Here is a 19716-nt window from a genome sequence, read left to right as displayed (position 1 = left end):
CAATTTGATTGATACATGATTCACTATACGCTGATTATAATTTGTAAGTTACAAAATTATAAAATTTGCAAGCATATATATATTGATAGATATATAGATAGATAGAAAATCTAAAAGAAAAAAACATTGCAAAAGAGTTGCAACATCCAAAGGAGTCTATTTCGACTTCAAAAAAAGAGTAACGTTAATTCATTCACAATGATACACATCGTCGAATGCTTGAGTATATGTAGAACGTTTTTGGAAGGTATTGGACAACGACTCTTTGAATTTAGGTTTGATCCTAACTTATTCTTACAATCACTACTAAAAAAATAGCTTTCTACATCGCCCAATTAACATCGGTTATAGCTAAAACCGATGTTAACGAAAGCGTGGTGGCATTTTTGTAAATAAGTAGACTTAGTTAACATCGGTTTTTCCAAAACCGATGTTAGTATGCCATTGTTAACATCAGTTTTGTAAAAACTGATGTTATCGAGTCGATGTTAACATCGGTTTCATTATAACCGATGTTACGTAGTTGATGTTAACATCGGTTATTTTTAAAAAACCGATGTTGTTATCATTATAAATTAAACTTCTGAAATTGTACAATCCGCGCTTGAACCCTATCGTTCTTCTTCTTTCTCCTTGCGCTTGAACCCTATCGTTCTTCTTCTTTCTCCTTGCGCTTGAACCCTATCGTTCTTCTTCTTTCTCCTTGTGTCAAAGTCGCCTGCGCTTCCGTGACTGCAACCACATTGTGGAGATCGTGTTTGTGGAGATCGTCTTTGGCACTTATCCATTGAGGTACGTCCTTTCGTTTTAACATTAGGCGTTCGTCGTTTTAACCCAGGGCTTTATTGTTGTTTCTCCTTTTGCCTTAGTTCGTGTTTGTCGCAAACTGGGCTGCGCTTCTGTGACTGCAACCACATTGTCGAGTTCGCGTTTGTGGAGTTCGTGTCTGCGCTTCCATCGAAGGTATGTCTCTGTTGTATGTTAATGATGAAAATCCATTGTTCAATGGTCTGTCTTTGTTGTGATGTTTCGAAACCCTAGTTAGGCACAAAGGGTTAATTGTAACTGAATGTGTAGTGATTTAGGACCATATGTAACTGCCTTAAGCAATTATTGCAGAATAAATTATGGAGTAACAACAGGGGGGTTAGGCAGTTTTTAGTGGGTTTTCAGGAAGGGAGACATGAGGCTGTCAAATTTACATAGAGGGTTTCAGGGACAAAGCTTTGATTTACACAGAGGGTTTCAGGGACAAAGCTTTGATTTACATATTGAATTTCATCCAAATTTTTGACAAGTCATTGTTACTTCCATGAATATTGATATTGTATCATGCTTAATTATATGCATTTGCTTATTCTGATAATTCTGTGTTGTGTGATTATTTCTTTCATGCAGGTACATGATTCCTATTTGTTGTGAGAGTGAAATGATGGGCAGCAGCACCAACTGAGGTGAGTTTATATTTCCTTTTTTTTTTGTCTTTATCTTTGTTAGTTTGTTATATAGTTTTTATTTTATATGTTTGAGTTTTAAATGTGTAAAAAATAGAAATAGAAAGGTCTGGTGATTGCTTAGGAATTCCTTGTTGTTTCATGGCATTCCTTTTGAACCTCAAAAGGTGCTTATGATGGCCTTTGGTTAAATTTCTGATTATATGTATTGGGGTCCTTGTGCTGGGTTATTGTTGGGTTTGTTTTGCTTTTTGGAAGGTGGCACTTTTGTGTCTTGTATCTTTTATTTTCAGTACCCGTGGTACTGTTCTGTTTAATATTTTTTTTTGAACTGCAAAGATAATTTATATTGATAATTAGAAGTACCAGTGGTACTACAGATTACAAAGAGACATTTTTTTTTGCACAGCACAAATTAATATATTATATATGAAATTCAGTACTAGGTGTACTGAAGATACAATGTTAAAAAGCAAGACAATTACAGTCTGCATCCCATTAGGAGAGACCGAATATAGCCCACAAAAATACAAACCCATCCCCTCTAAGAAAGAACATCCTTTAGATTGGTTGACCAGAAATTAAAGTGCATTTGGAAGTCCTTCTCCACACATTTTATCCAGGACCAGGTGTGGAACAAGGCATCATCCATGACCTTTTCAGGAGTGAACGACTGGTTCTTGAATATCTTGGCATTTCTATGGTACCAAATGGAGAAGGACAGGGCTAGCCACAGAAATTCCCATCTTTTGTTGGTACTATCTTTGCTATTCCACTGGGTGAATTATAAAAAATGATTCTTTGAATCTATGGAATAGGAACCCACTCTATTAACCCATCTCATTGTCTCCCACCAAAGACTCCTAGTCTTTTCACAGTTGAACATAAGATGATAAATCGATTCTTCTTCATGGTCACATAAAGGACAGCTATAAGAAGGCAGTGTGACCTGTGTCTTTCTAAGATTGTCCCTAGTAGGAAGTCTATTCTTGAAAAGTCTCCAAGAAAAAGCACTCACTTTTGGGGGAATTTTCAATTTCCACATAATGTTAAGAACATTGTCTTCACTATCACTATGGTGAGCCTCCTGCAGCACTTTGTAGGCAGAATTTGTTGAAAAAACTCCATTAGTGTCTGGCTTCCACCAAAGGAAATCTCTGCTGGATTGGTGAATGTGAACAGAATCGATCTCAACTAAGAAATCAGCTGCCAATTGAATTTCATGATAAAAAAAATTCCTTCTCCATGATAACTTCCATTCCCACCTACCCTCCACAAAATCTCCCATAGAATTGATTGATGAATTCTGCTGTTTACTTATTAAATATAACTGGGGATATTTTCCTTGGAGAGCACAGTTGTCCTCCATCCATTTATGCTTCCAGAAATTGATGCTGCTGGAAGATACTCTTCAAATCCTGCCACCATTGGGAAGTGAAATTCCTCCTTCCACCACAAATCAACTCCTTCCACCCACCATACTTAGAGATTAAAATTCTAGACCAAGGCTGGTCTTGATTGTTAGCCAGCTGCCACCCCCATTTGCCAAGTAAAGCCGCATTAATTTTTTTTTTTTGAAAAGCAAAAGATAATTTATATATTAATCATAATAGGACACAGCAGCACCAGAAGTACTACTGGTGATTTACATAGATGCAGTGCATCTAAAACCGCCCACCATTACAGGATTAGAACAACAAAACCCCCCCACAAATACAAGAGAACCTAATTTAGCCAAAGAAGTCTCCAAGATTAGACGACCAATAGTTAAAGGAAGTGCAAAAAATTTTGTCCCTAGACTTCAACCATGACCACAAAAGGAATAAAGCATCCTCCATGACTTTTGGTGTTTCAAATCTTTTGCCTTGGAATATGAGGAGATTCCTATTCTTCCATATTGAGCTTGTTAAAGCAATCCACCATCTGTGCCATCTGTTTTGATTCTTCCCAGCACCAAAGCCATCACAGAATTGAGTGTAATGAGCTGTTGGAGAAGCTGCTAGGGGTCCAACCACTCGCTTCCACCTCATTGATTCCCACCAAAGACCATTAGTCAATTTACAATGAAAAAATAGATGCCCAGCTTCCTCTTGATGAGATCCACATAAGGGGCAATGCTGCTCCTGAATGGGGACATTTCTTCTTAGGAGATTATGTCTAGTGGGTAATCTATTTTTGATAAGTCTCCAAGCGAAAATCGCAGCTCTTGAAGGGATGTTAAGCCTCCAAATTGTCTTGTATATATTGGCCTGAGGATGATTGCTGTTAGCAGTGATTATCAATCTATAAGCTGACCTAGTTGAGTATAAACCCGAAGGTTCAGCTGTCCATCTCAAGGTGTCCTTCATTTGAGGTTGAATGTGAACGTTACTAATGATTTCCATAAAAGCCACAGCTGCACCCTGTTCATGATCAAATAAGTTCCTTCTCCATTTTAAATCCCAGCACCAATGACCATGAGACATGATACCCATATTGGAGATAGAACTGGTCTGCTGTTTACTGATGAGAAACAACTGATTAAACTGCTGCTCAAGGTTTGAACCAACCCCAAGCCATTTATCCTTCCAGAATTTGACTATGCTTCCATCCCCTACCTTCCAAACCCGATGCTGATGAATAGGGCTAAATTCAGGTTACTTACTTACTTTTCGAATATCCTTCCACCAATGAGAGTGCCAAGGTGTATCACTGCCATTGTTAAGATCTGCCCAGCCACCATATTTTGAGATAAGAATTCTAGCCCACAACTGATCTTGAGTAGAGGCTAAAGCCCATAACCATCTACCCAACAAGGCAACATTAAAACTAGAGATATCCTTAATCCCAAGACCCCCCAACTCCTTTGGAAGGCATATATCTTTCCATTTCACCCAGGCGATTTTGGTGAGGTCTTGAGAGCCCCCCCACAGAAAATTCTTTTGTAAGGATTTCACTTTATGAGCTACTTTTTGAGGAATTCTAAAAAAAAGACAGTAAAAAAATTGGTAGAGCAGTTAACACTGAATTTATCAATGTGACCTTCGTTGCCATTGATAGAGCTCTCTGCTTCCACTTAGACAGCTTTGATTCAAATTTTTTAATCAAAGGTTCCCACACCAAGCAGCTAGAAGACTTAGCCCCTAGAGGAATCCCCAAGAACTGAAAGGGAATCTCCATCTGCCTGCACTTGAGAAAGTGAGCTGCATCAAGAACCCAATTGGTATCAGCACCAAAAATCCCCACACTGCTCTTGGAAAAATTAATCTTCAACCCAGATACCATTTCAAAGCCTCTAAGCATTGCCTTCATGACAAACACATTATCCCATGAAGCTTCTCCCACAAAGACAGTATCATCTGCATATTGCAGAATGTTTACTGGCACCTTCTGCTTTCCTACTAAATAACTGTTGTACAGACCTTTGGATAGAGCTGTCCTCATCATGCCAGTCAAGCCTTCAGCCACAATATTGAAAAGGAAAGGGGCTAAGGGGTCCCCTTGCCTCAAACCTCTAGTGGGGGCAAATTCATTTGAGGGGCTGCCATTTATGAGAATGGATATAGAAGCTGATTGATTGCAAGCATTGATCCATTTCCTCCATATAGGACAGAACCCCATTCTGACCATCATATAATCCAGAAATTTCCATGAAACAGAGTCATAAGCCTTTGCAAAGTCCACCTTAAACACCAAAGCTGGTTTCTTACTTCTTTTAGCTTCCTCTATTGCTTCATTGAGAATCAAAGTTCCATGAAGGATGTGTCTATCCTTTATGAAAGTTGTTTGTCTCTCATCAATGAGTCCAGGCAATAATTTTCTTAACCTATTGGCCAGTAATTTAGCAATGATCTTATACATACAGCCAATGAGGGAGATGGGCCTATAGTCATCAAAAGACTGTGGGTGATTGATTTTAGGAATTAAGGCCAAGAAGGATGCATTACTACCCTTAGGAAATCTTCCATTGACATGAAACTCATCTACAAACCTCCTGAAATCTGGTTTGAAAATCTCCCAAAACTCTTTGATGAAGTTAAAATTGAAGCCATCCGGCCCAGGACATTTATCTCCACTGCAACTCCACACAGCCTCCTTAAGATCAAGATCTGAAAATGGGGCAATCAACTCCTCCCTCAAGAATTTGGCAGAAAAGAAGCTTACAGCTTGATCCTTAATCAATTTTGGGTTCTGAACCCATGTGCCTTCAATGAACATACCTTGAATTGCATTGTAGTGTCTTCTGAAGTTGATAGATTTATGGAAAAAGGTCGTGTTATTATCACCTTCCCTGAGCCATCTGATCCTTGATTTTTGTCTCAAGATTGATTCATGAGCAAAAGAAATCTCCCACAATTCCTGCTGAATGGACTTCATGGTCTGCACTTCATCATCCCCTAAGGGTCTGTCCTGGGCTGAAATATCAATTTGATGCAACTGCTGCTTCAAAAGATAAGTCTTTAATCATCCCTTAAGGGTCTGTCCTGCGCATTAAATAAAGATAAGTCTTTAATCCCTAGACCCCCTTTGTTCTTAGGAAGACAAACTTTGTCCCACTTCACCCAAGGAATCTTGCTGGCCTCTTGGTGACTTCCCCACAGAAAATTTCTCTGGATGGAGACAATTTTTTGCACCACTTTTTTTGGGATCCTAAAGAAGGATAAAAGGTAGATAGGTAAGGCTGAGAGGACAGAATTAATAAGAGTGATTCTGCCCCCCATTGATAGAGTTCTTTGCTTCCATTTTGCAAGTTTGACTTCAAACTTCCTTACAATAGGCTGCCACACGATCCAGCTCTTAGAGGACACCCCAACTGGAATTCCAAGATAAGTAAAAGGAAATTCCAAAGTACTGCAATTAAGGAATTGGGCAGCTTCCCTGCACCAACTTGCTGATTTACCCAAACAACCAAAGTGGCTTTTAGAGTAATTTATCTTGAGACCAGATGCTTCCTCAAAGCACCTCAGAACACATTTTAAGGTTCTCACATTTTGCTTAGTAGCATCTCCAAAAAACAAAGTATCATCAGCATATTGGAGGATGTTCACCTCTTCTTTTAAAGATCCCACTAGGTAGCTTCTGAACAGGTTCTTGGACACAGCTGACCTCATGAAGCCTGTGAGACATTCCGCTACAATGTTGAAGAGAAAAGGTGCAAGGGGATCACCTTGCCTTAGACCTCTCTTAGGAGTAAACTCCTTAGATGGACTCCCATTAATTAAAATGGATATAGTTGCAGTATTTAGACAACCATTTATCCATTTCCTCCAGCTTTCACAAAATCCCATCCTTTTAAGCATGTAGTCAAGAAAACCCCAAGAAACCGAGTCATATGCGTTTTCAAAGTCGGCTTTGAAGACCATGCAAGGTTTACTTCTAGATTTGGCCTCAGCTATAGTCTCATTGGCAATTAAAACACCATGAAGAATGTGTCTCCCCTTCATAAAAGTCGTCTGCCTTTCATCTATAAGGTGAGGTAATACAGCAGCCAGCCTCTTGGCCAAAACTCTTGCCACAATTTTATAGACACACCCTATAAGGGAGATGGGTCTATAATCATTGAAAGATTGAGGGTCATTAATCTTTGGAATGAGGGCTATAAAGGAAGCATTAGAAATAGAATTCATCCATGAATCTCATGATGTCTGGTTTCAAAATCTCCCAAAAGTGTTTAATAAAATTAAAATTGAAGTCATCCGGGCCAGGGCTTTTGTCCCCCCCACAATCCCAAACTGCAGATTTGATCTCCAATTCATTAAATCTGGACACAAGGCTTTCTTTGTCTCTTAGATCCAGAGAGGAGAAGTAAACACCATCCAGTGTTGGCCTGTTAGAACAATCCTCCAAAAATCTGTCTTTGAAATAAAGGACAGCTGCATTTTTAACCCTGCAAGGTTCATGAATCCACACACCATCCATGAAAATACCTGGAATAACATTTTTTCTTCTTCTATGATTGATCAATATGTGAAAATAAGTAGAGTTATTGTCCCCTTCTTTTAGCCACTTAATTCTAGCCTTTTGTCTCAACATAGATTCATATGCATAAGCTGCCTCCCACAATTGAACTTGAAGAGATTTCTTAAGAGTGACTTCCACTTGGGATAGAGGTCTGTCATTTAGATTCATATGATATGTATTCTTAAAAAATTGTCAATGAGTTGTTTGATAGAATGACTGAAAAAGGTTTTAAATACACTCTCAGTATAATGTCTTTTGAGAGTCAATTTATCACCATGAAGTAAGAGTCATATTGTTGATAAAAGGCTTTAAATACACTATGGCTAATTTCTGTATGGTTTTTTTTAGGGCTATCATTTACTACTGCTAATTGGCGTTGTTGCGGAAGCGCTTTGATTATATCTTTGAAGCCTCAAAGTCAGGTATTTATATCATTGATTCAAAAACTAATTTGAAATTGTTGTTGTATGCATTACTGGTATATTTGTAACTTATGCTATGCCTGTCTACATGACCTTTGTTTCATTGGACTGATATCTTTGAAGTATTTACTGTGATTTAAACTCTCATAACTTGTTCGTTGTTAGTGTTGAATGTTTTTGTAATTTTATCTGTTGTCCTTCTCTATATATATGTTGTGACTGCCACTGCCCTTTTCTCTCTCTTGTATTATCTTTTTTTTTATCAGCAAAATTATAATTTGTATTAATAACTGTGAGTACCAGAGGTACTAAATATACAAGGTAGAAACCAGCAGACTAGCAGAAGCGTAGGTCCTACGAATCAGGTGCCAATCTAAATAGAATACAATAACCCTGCACTGCTACCCTAATCAAAAAATGTTGTTGATAAATTACTAGACCAATAGTTGTAGGGCCGGGCAAAGCCTTTCTCCAGCTGTCTTGTCCGCAAATTCCCTTTTTTTTTGCTCAGCAAAATTAGATATTATATATATTGAAAACTACCAGTGGTACTAAGATTACATTGGTAGATATAAATGTGCATTTGGTTGCTGTTTTATAACAGAACCACTTACAAAAAGCTAATTGATACATAGATTGTGAATCCTCTACAACCTATTTACTAAACACTTCCTTTAGGTTGGAGGACCACTGATTAAAATGTGTTCCAAAGTCTGTCTCCATATTTCTAAATGGGCAGACTCCTCCTCTACATCTCCACAAAATGGGCATTGTACCTCATTTAATTATCACAACCTACCGCCTTCTAAGATTCATCCTAGTTGGAAGTCTGTCCCTAATTAGCCTCCAAGCAAAAACCAATGATTTACTTGGTATTTTGAGCTTCCAAATGTCCACAAAGTCCAAATTCTGATTAGCTCCCATTTGTGCTTCCTATATCAAGTCATATCCGCTTTTTGTTGAGTAGTATCCAGTTTGATCATGCTTCCAGCTGCACCTATCCTCCCTATCAGTCCATTCAGAGGTCTGGGCAATCGCAGTTTGAATTTGAAAGTTACATAAAGAGTTGGATGCAGAGTTCATAACGCGATGTGTATCTTGGAGCTTACCTAAATGGGTAAGTCACAAAATAACAAAATTTAATTAATGTTTACTAATGTACTAACCCATTTTAGGTTCCACTGCAGCGGACATTGGCAGATGGTGGTCATCCTGCCCAAGGAACACTTAGTTGTCTGGTTTTGTTCATTGAATAACAGGCCAGACAACTACCTTAAGGGGATTATTAATAGGTTAGTGTTCTTTTCAATACATTTGCATTGTAATACCTCAACGTACAACACCAGTTTTTAATTGTTACTCATATGGAACAGTGCTATCAAGGGTCTTGATGATGCTCCACAGCCTAAATCAAAGGCTCCTGCTAGGTGGATTGTCGTCAAGGTACGTCATTTACATAAAACTTCCACTTATATATATTTCTTTATGTGTCTGTACACTAGTTGTTTAATTAATATCCAAATTTCATTATGTATTTAGTGTAATAGACAAAAAGGAACTACTGAGTGCGGCTACTATGTCATGCACTGGATGTCCACCATCATTTTAGGAAGTTTTAGAAATAATTGGGAAGCGGTAAGTTTATTTCAAAGAAAATCGATTTATTTATAATTTGTATTACATTATTAACTTAATATGATTTATTTAATCATGCAGTATTTTAACGACCCTAGACCATTGGAGCCCGAGAGATTAAAAGCATTGCGGATTCAGTGGGCACAGTTTTATCTCCGAGTTAGAGATCAGGCCTAGGATTTAGGAACATTTTTTAACATTTTTGACATTTTTGACATTTTCTATGTAACACGAACATTGAATTCATTTGTTGATTGTTCTTTATAATATATAAATCAATTATTTGATGCTTATTATCATTAAAACTGCTTGAAAGCAGAATAAAATATTTATTTGCTGTAAATTGGGCCTCCTGAAATTGCATTTGACAGGTACAATTTTGGGTTTACTGTAAAAACAGAAAGTATATATAAAAGTTTTTTGAAAACAACATCGGTTATTAACAAAAACCGATGTTAATATCATAACCAACATCAGTTATAATAGAAAACCGATGTTAACGTTTGTATATTAACATCGGTTTTTTGTGTATAACCGATGTCAGCGTTTGTATTTTAACATCGGTTATCTGTGGATAACCGATGTCAACTATTGTACATTAACATCGGTTAATTATAAATAACTGATGTGAATATTTAAATAGTAATATCGATTATTTATAATTAAGCGATGTTATACACAAAGAACTACACCAAATAAGTGTAAGCATCATCAACGTTGACATCGGTTTTCTAGAAAAATGGATGTTAAGGGCATACATTAACATCGGTTATTCTAAAAACCCAATGTTAAACTAACATATTAACATCGGTTTTACTGGAAAACCGATGTCAACATTCATCATGCGTACACTTTTTTTGCTGTTGTTCATTGTTTTTAACATCGGTTATTTAGAGAACCGATGTTGTCATATGTATGTTAACATCGGTTCTCCAAAACCGATGTTAACATTCATACATTCAACATCGTCACTTTCAACATCGGTTTTAGAACCGATGTAGAATGTTCTAAATAATCGATATTGAAAGTGTATTTTCTAATAGTGAATGCTAGTAAATTGTAAGGTGAGAGTTTTTTCCTGCTAATATTGTTGCTGAGGGAATTTGTTCCATGATCATATTCCATTCAAAATGGGAATAATATACAAGAGTGCTTGCTTAATTCAAAGCTACAAATAGATTAATTGTTTAATATAAAAGATATACAAAAATATTGGAAATATTTATAAGAATATTTACATATTCTATATCACACCCCCATAGTCGAAGCAGGAGGTTCTCGTACGTTGAGACTTGCTCGAAAATCATCAAAAGTATACGTTGAAGCTCTTTAGTGAAAATCCCAACAATTTGATAGCGAGAGGGAACATAAAGGACACAAACCTATCCACGAGCAATTTTCTCACATACAAAATGTATATCCATCTCAATGTGTTTAGTGTGTTGATGTTGAACGAGGTTACCAAAGAGATATATCGCACTCACATCATCACAATACACCAATGTAGCCTTATGGATCAGACAATGAAGTTCCAGAAGCAGATTACGAATCCAATAAGACTCGAAAATGACATTTGCTACCCCTTTATACTTGGCTTCAGCACTTGACCACGACAAAGTACTGTGGGTTGTCATTTAGAGGACCAGGAGATCAAGTTATCTCTGAAAAAAATGCAATAACCAAAAGTGGACCGTTTAGTGTTGGGACATCCACCCCAATCACCATCGGTGTATGAAATGAGACCAAAAATTGATGATTTGTACAAATGTAAGCCAAAGTCTAGGGTGCTTTGTACATAACACATAATTCGTTTAAGGGCATTCATATGTTCAGTCTTTGGATCATGCATGTGTAAACATACCTGTTGTACAACATATGATATATCAGGTCTCGTAAAAGGAAGGTACTGCAATGCTGCTCCTGCTAAACTGCGATAATGAGTTGGATCCTCATATGGAGAACCCGAGGAGACACTAAGCTTAGCTTTGGTGTCCATTGGTGTTGGAGCATGTTTACAAGAGGTCATGTTGGCTTTATCTATGATCTCCTCAGCATGTTTTCGTTGGGAAAGAAATAAATCACCTGCATGTCTAGTTACTGCTTTTGGGCCCTCTCAGCTAATTTTTGGGCATGTCATTACCCTTGCAATAGATAAATAATGAATGATCGATTTGTTATGATAGAAACCAATGGTGGATACAAAATCAGCAAACTGTTGATACTAGGCACGAGGGGCCTGTTTCAGACCATAAAGAGATTTTTTTAAGAGACACACATAATCTGGATGAATTGGATCCCTGAATCCCATAGGCTGATTCATATAAACGATCTCATGTAGCTGACCGTGCAGAAATGCATTTTGAACATCCAACTGATGAATTGGTCGTGATTTAGATAGAGCAATGCTAAAAACAGATTGAATTGTTGCTGGTTTCACCATAGGACTAAAAGTTTCATCACAGTCTACTCCAACCTTCTGAGACTTGCCATCACCAACAAGACAGGCCTTATATATGCCGCTCAAAAGAACCATCTGAATTCTTTTTATGCTGAAAAATCCACATAGAATGAAGAATATTATCATTAGAAGGTCGTGGTGCTAAATCCCACGTCTTATTTTTAATAAGAGCATCGTATTCTTCTTGCACAGTGGATTTCCAATTCGGGTCAGACAAGGCCAATTTTGGGTTTTTAGGAATAGGAGATGGTGTAAGTCGGGTAACTGAAGATGATAAGATTTAATGGACGTTTTGGTTTAAAAATTTCATGCATGCTTCTAGTTGCCATGATCCTTATGGGTGCTGGTGTGGGTTGGGCCTGCTGTTGGTTGTGTGTTGGCAAGTCAGTTTGGTGGTGGGGAGAAATGGGCTATAGTTTTGGCGAAATAGGGGTAGTGGAGCCACTGTTTGTGTGGTAGCTTGGTCTGGAGCTAGGGGAATTGGGGTTTGACTTGGGTTCGCTTGGGAATGATCTATAATAGGCAAAGTTGGTTGTGGTGGCTGCATGATTCGATTTTTCCATTTATGTATTAAAATAGGATTTAATTCATCATTTAAAAACTCATATGCAGTAGAAAAGGGTGTATGCAGCTTAGCAAACGAAAATTGGGACTCATAAAAAATGACATGCCTCAAAATGATTATTTTTTTGGCTTGACAAGGTGTAGCATTTATATCCTCTATGATTAGATGGGTATCCCAAAAACACGCATGGGGTAGAACGAGATTGTAATTTATTTATGGCAGTGGAAGGGAAGAGAAGGTAGCATAAACAACCGAAAACCAATAAATGCGTATAAGTAGGATCCCAGTGATATAGAATTTGAGTTGGGGATTTGTATTTGAGAGATTTTTTTGGGATAATGTTTAAAAGATATGTTGTCATTTCAAGTACATGATGCCATAATGATAAGGGCATGGAAGCATGAGCAAGGAGGGTGCGAACTATGTTGTTTATGGTTCGTATTTTTCGTTCAACTTTTCCATTTTCTGGAGTAGTGTGAAGGCATGGAAATTGAAAAATAAGACCATTTTTGTCGCAAAATTTTTTGAAAGGCTCATTGTCGAACTTTTTCCCATTGTCACATTGAAAACACTAAGGGATGAAAAAATCAAGTATGCTTGGGATTTTTTGCTAATGGGTAAGGTCCACAATAAATTAGAGTAGTCATCCAAAAAAAGAATATAATATTTATGTCATGCATTGCTTAAAATAGGAGAAGTCCATAAATCACTATGAATAATTTCAAATGGCATAAAAGTATTGGAAGATGAAGCATAGAATGACAATTTGACATGTTTCCTAAAGACACAAGACTCACAAATAATAGAGGATGATACATTTTCATAGCAAATAAATTTATTCTTTCTTAGGGAGCGCGAAACAGATGGTCCTGGGTGTCCCAATTTGTTGTGCCATAAAATAGTAGTTATAGTTGCAAAAGTGGATGGATAGCTGGCTTGATAGCTGTTAGTGGAGATGATAGGATATAGATCCCCAATGCTATCACATCTCATTATTGACAACACTGTCTGAAGGTTCTTCACAGGGAAACCAAAAGGATCAAATTATATGGAAACATTATTGTCAGTTGTGAGACAACACACAAAAATCAAGTTTTTGATAAGTTTCGGGGCATGTAGGACATTTTTAAAATGTAATGGTGGATATGGTAGGGAAATGGATGATTGTCCATAACCTTAAATTGGAATTCTTTGTCCACTTCCAACAATAATATTATGATTTAAATTGCTCATATTAAAATAAGACGAGAGAGTACCTTGAGATGTTGTCATATGAGATGTTGTTCCAGTATCCATATACCAATGTCCATCCGTTGAGTGACATTGTATGGATATATAGTCGTCTCAACATCTGTAGGTGTGTAAGAAGGGGTGTTGGCAGCATAGGCTTGTGGTGGATGCTTGCCTAAAATTCCTTGTTGTCTTGTTGGACCATTTGGACGAGCCTATTGTGAAGATGGATATGGGTAGGGAGGGACAGTCCAAGGTTATTGCATTCACCCCCAACCAGGAAATGGACACTGCTGCTGCCAAGGGGGTCGTGAATTGTTGCTGCTATTGTTGTTGGTTGTCGCCCCGACCACCACCGTGGCTGGCTTTCCTGTCGTCGCGGCCACCACCACCACCATTATTGCGGTTTTTGTTGTTGTTGTTGTTGTTGTTCTGATTTCCACCCTTTTCCCACCTCAATTGTGTGAGGAATTTTCAGAATAAGAGGAGGTCTCATTAGAATCCTTAGATGTTTCCGCATCAATGGTCGTATTTGATCCCATGGCTGCCATCTTAATCAAACTCGCTACTTCTAGTGTAAGCATGGAACAAGCATGATAGAAATGAGGAAGAGGATTGCTTTGTCGGATTAACGTACCTACTCCTTTATATGCATCAGTAAGTCCAAACAATATTTGAAGAAGAAGCTGCTGATTTGAAATAGGTGCACCTACATTTTTCAATTGATCCGAAAGCATCTTGAGTCATTCACAATATGCCAATGCATCTGGAAAATCTTCCATCCGAGTGGTGGAGAATTCTTACTCGAGTGTGATCGCACATGAGTTTTGGTTATCTTAAAAAACGTCTCTTAACTGATCCCATGCCTCCATTGCAATGGAGTCAGGCTCAAGGATGGTGGTCAAAAGATCATTCGAAATAGTGGAATAAATCCACTAGAGAATCGTGGCATTAAGGGTCGACCATAATTCTTTTTCCACATCGGTTTCAGGCGGCTTCTTTTCCTTGCCTTTTTTTTATGGAATGATATGATGAATGAACTTGTGAGATTGGGCATGAATTTTGAAAATTTCAGCCCATGTTCGATATTGAATGTTTTTCATTTCAAGAACAACGGAGATATGGTTCTTGATATTGGATACAACAAGAGTCGAATGGAAAAAGTTCTTTGAGTTAGACATGGCTGACGAGAAGCAAAGAGAGGGTTGACGGTTTGGTTAGGAGATGAAGATAGGAAAGTTTCCTAGGTCTCATGATACCATGAAAGAATTTGTTCCGTGATCATATGTCATTCAAAACATGAATAATATACAAGAGTGCCTGCTTAATTCAAGGCTACAAATAGGCTAATTGTCTAGGAACACACTTATCTTTAGCACACTCCTTCAAACACACTTTCTCCAATGGGTTAAAATTTATAAGAAATTACAAAATTAGAAAAAAAAAAGTCATTAAATATGATGTGAAACCCATGATGTTTTTAAATTTTCAATAAATTCCACATATAATCAATGAAGGACCCTCAAGACTAATACTTTAAGGTTTTGGATTTAATGTGGTGTCAAGTTTACTTGTATAGTTTACTCATTTTTCATTGATGAAGATCTTTCAAATGTCTTACCATATCATATACCCAACACTTTTTTTATTCGCTTGTATTCCTAACACTTGTATACTTTGCACACTTACTTTTAATTCCTACAAATAAAAAAATCATATTATAATCTTTGTAAATTATTCGTTTAAGGTATAAAGGAATAAAATATAAAGAAAAGGTGTGAACATATACCTGAAAATTAAAATATGGGTGAATAAACATTACTTACATATTAAACTAAGATTAAATGATTAATTGATATTTCAGTATCAAATTTTATAGTTAATCTTGGAGTAAATTATACTCGTATTTCCTAAAATTTTCTTTAAATTACATATAAGATTACTCTTTTTTATTCCTACACTTATGTTTTATGTTTAAAGACTTAACATTATATCATACACTTCCTTATATATTATACTAACATCCTCTTAATGTTTAAAACTATTATACACTAACACTTCCTTTTAATAGATAATAGGAATAAGAGCTAAGAAGGGGAACTCATTCCAGCTAAGCTGGCACCACCCCCCTAAAAAGATAAAGCACCCCCAAAGATGCATGTAATATTAATATATAACAGAGAAAAGAAAATACAAACCCATGGGGGCCAAACCAAACCCTTGGGAAGTGGCTCCAACCACAATCACCTAAACCTGTAAAAAGGAAAGTTAGCTCTATCTCTATTAACATCATTCAAAATGAAAGGTGGGGGCAAACTCCACCAGCAAAAGGAGGGGCAAAAAAAACCAAAGTAAGTTTATCTGTCCAAGTGTTTTCTTCTCTTGTTATATATATATATATATATATATATATATATATATATATATATATATATATATATATGAGAAATTCTAAAATTCATATTAATAGTTAAATGAACACCATATTTTCACCAGTTTGCAACCTTTCAGGAAACCGCATCTGGGCATTTTAAATGCTTCAAAGACAACAATTGAGTCACTTTCCAGCCACTCCCTTATATACCACACTAACAACTTTTACAAGAATGTTACTCTAATGGTTGTGGAAGCAATGTCTTCCAAGGTTATTTTGATGATGCCAAAGAATCAATAGTTAAGCAAATTACAAAGATTCAAGAATCAAGTTTCAGGAATCAAGATTCAAGGATAATCAAGATCAAGATTCAAGACTCAAGATTCAAGAATCAAGAGAAGACTCAATCAAGATAAGTACTAAAAAAGTTTTTCAAAACATTGAGTAGCACAAGAAGATTTTACAGAATCATTACCAAAGATTTTTACTCTCTATTAATCGATTACCAGTGTTTTAAAACGTTAGATTTCAAATTTCAAGAGTCACAACTTGTGTTTAAACATTTTCAAATCATTTTAAACTTGTGTAATCGATTACCAGAGCTTCTAAACGTTTTGATTTTCAAAATTTAAACTGAGGAGTCACATCTGTTGATGTGTAATCGATTACACCTTGATGGTAATCAATTACCAGTGAATGATTTCGAAAAATAAATTTCCAAAAGTCACAATTCTTCAAGTGACTTGTTTCTGAAGATTTTTTCAAAAGTCACAACTTTTTAAGTGACTAGTTTTCAAAAGAGTCACAATTTTTAAGGTGACTAGTTTTAAACAAATTTTCAAGAGTCACAAACTTTAACTTGAGTCATCAAGAGATTATAAATATGTGACCATGGCATGAATCTTTGAATCAATCTTTCAATAATCTTTTCAACATCTTTCAACACTTTATACAAATCTTTCTGATTCATTTCTCTTCATCTTTCTAAAAAATTTTGTTCAATTCTTTCTCTTTCAAGAAAAGTGCTTTGATAAAAAACTTGTGTTATTCATTTTTTTCATTCTCTTCTCCCTTTGCCAAAAGAACATAAAGACTAACCGTCTGAATTCTTTTGTGTCTTTCTTCTCCCTTACAAAAGATTCAAATGACTAACCGCCTGAGAATACTTTTGATTCTTCCCTTCCCCTTAAGCAAAAGATTTCAAAGGACCAACCGCCTAAGATATCTTTTGTTTCCCCTTACAAAGATTCAAAGGACTAACCGCCTGAGAATTCTTTGTCCCAACACATTGGAGGGTACATCCTTTGTGGCACAAGTAGAGGGTACATCTACTTGAAGATTGTTATACTGAGAACAAGAGAGAGTACATCTCTTGTGGATCAGTTCAAGTGGAGGGTACATCCACTTGGTTTTTCAAAGAGAACAAGGGAGGGTACATCCCTTATGGATCTTTGGCTTGTAAAGAATTTTACAAGGTTAAAAGAAATCTCAAGAACCGCAGGTTGCTTGGGGACTGGATGTAGACACGGTTTGTGGCCGAACTAGTATAAATCTTGTGTTTGTCTTCTTCTTCCCTATACTCTTTAATTTCCGTTGTGTACTTTTAATTACCTTTTTTATTTTTGATTAAGTTTTTGTTTTTGTTCTTTACTTTCTTAACTTAGTAGTAAAAGCCTAATTGAATCAAGTAACATTAAGAATGATAGATTTTTAATTAGTCAAGACACGTTCATAATTAATTCAACCTTTTTTCTTAATTATTCTGATGCCACTTGATCCAACAATGGTTAAAAAAGCAGAAAATATCTATATAATTTCATGAAAACTTATAAATAATTAGTGTAATTCACTCTTAGTCCTAATATTATTTCTCCATTTCACTTTCATGAAAAAATTGAACATTGAAATTTATTAAAGCAATGACATGACCACACTTCTAAGTACCACCCCCTATTATCTGAGCCGGCCCATAACTACGAAACCGAACCTCTTCCTATATTTTTTATTTTACGGATTTCTTTTAGCTAAATTTCATAAAGTGTCGGCTTCAGCTTCTAATTTGACTCTCCTCTTCACCTTCTTCTATGGGCATCCCCCTGAACAAAAGTCCAGGAAGTGCAGCCTATAATCATGAAAAAAAAAGAGATAAACTAATGCACTAAAAAGAAATCGTATGTGAACGCTTAGTTGTTAAATTTGCTCTCATGATATGAATTAACTTATCTTAATTAAAATGAAATTATTAATATTGATATTATATATAAGGTTTAAGTTATAACATATGGCAGATCATCTTTTCAGAGTAGATTATACTAATAGGAACAAAATGTGAATTCTTTTTAACAATGTTATTAGACAGTTTATACTTATAGGAACAATGAAGCTGACATTTTAAGTCTCTATTAATATAGCATTAACTTCTTATTAGACAGTTTATACTAATAGAAACAGAATGTGATTTTTTTTATTGCCTGATAAAACAATGTATGAACAACCAAAGATCCACAATTTTCATGCTTTAACATTAAAATTTTCAACCTTCAAATAGAGACTTAAAATGTCAGCTTCATTGACCAAATCTCAAAATCACAAAGACACGGGAGTTTTGAACCACGAGATAGAAAATCTCAAACTCACAAGCAGATGTTTAATTGCAATATAAAATCTATTTTCCTTGTTAATGGAAAATCCTCTCAAACTCACTGGAGTTTTGAACCACGAGATTCCTGATTTCATATCACCTGATAGAGACTGATCCATTATTCTGTTTTCTTATTTTAATGACAAGATTTGCATACACATTATCCTACTAACATTATGAGTGTGATTGGATTTCTGGCCGTGGAGGGTCCAAAACTATATTCAAGAGAAAAATGAATTTGAAATCATGTTTAGTTAGTCTTAAAAGTATGTTTGAGATTAAAAATTTTGCTTGAACAACTGGTTTTTGGAGAAATAACACTTAAGATACTTTTATAAATTTAGTTTGCATAGTTAAAGTTTAATTCAAATTTAAGTTGAGAGATTTTAATTCAAACAGGCACTATATTTGAGTAGATGTGGAGTTTAAATTTCTTAAATAAGATGAAGTTTGAGTTTTATAAATAAAAGAAAAAAAAACCGAGATCAAAATAAAAAATCTTATTAAAAGTTTGGAGTTAAATTTTTGACAATCATTAATTATTGATAAAATAAATATTTTGGATATGATATATATATATATATATATATATATATATATATATATATATATATATATATATATATATACTCATTTTATTCTCAAGTCTGTCTGCATGCTGACTGCTGTGTATAAAAGCTTAGATTCGTACTCCTACATTCATTAAATTATAAAATTGTTAATGGGTTCCTCTTCTTCCCCTTAGTGGGTTGAAAACTTTACACATTAGGGCACGTGATTATTTTAACGAATAAATCTCAACTTTAAGATGCAAAGTAGAATGAAAAGATAAAACTCAGTGTAACTGTATCCTACCCACATGATAAAACAAATTACCAAAAAAAAAATCCTACCCATATGATAATTTTGTATATTAGTTAAAATTAGGTAGTAAGTATATGATATCAGAACAGTACGTATCTTTCAACCGCCCCATGAGTAAAATATAAGCAGTAAA

The 19716-nt window shown here is 35.7% G+C and overlaps 1 long non-coding RNA gene across 1 annotated transcript; it reads left to right on the top strand.

Annotated features, from left to right (window-relative positions):
- Positions 1-881: 881 nt before the first annotated feature.
- LOC114367086 lies at positions 882-7773 on the top strand. The gene is made up of 3 exons (XR_003657111.1): positions 882-963; positions 1399-1454; positions 7743-7773. It is a non-coding gene; the product is annotated as an uncharacterized LOC114367086 (long non-coding RNA).
- The last annotated feature ends 11943 nt before the right edge of the window (positions 7774-19716 follow it).

This window comes from Glycine soja, chromosome 9 (assembly GCF_004193775.1).
Source record: "Glycine soja cultivar W05 chromosome 9, ASM419377v2, whole genome shotgun sequence".
Lineage (NCBI taxonomy): Eukaryota > Viridiplantae > Streptophyta > Magnoliopsida > Fabales > Fabaceae > Glycine > Glycine soja.
This window is presented reverse-complemented; position numbering and strand designations above follow the sequence as displayed.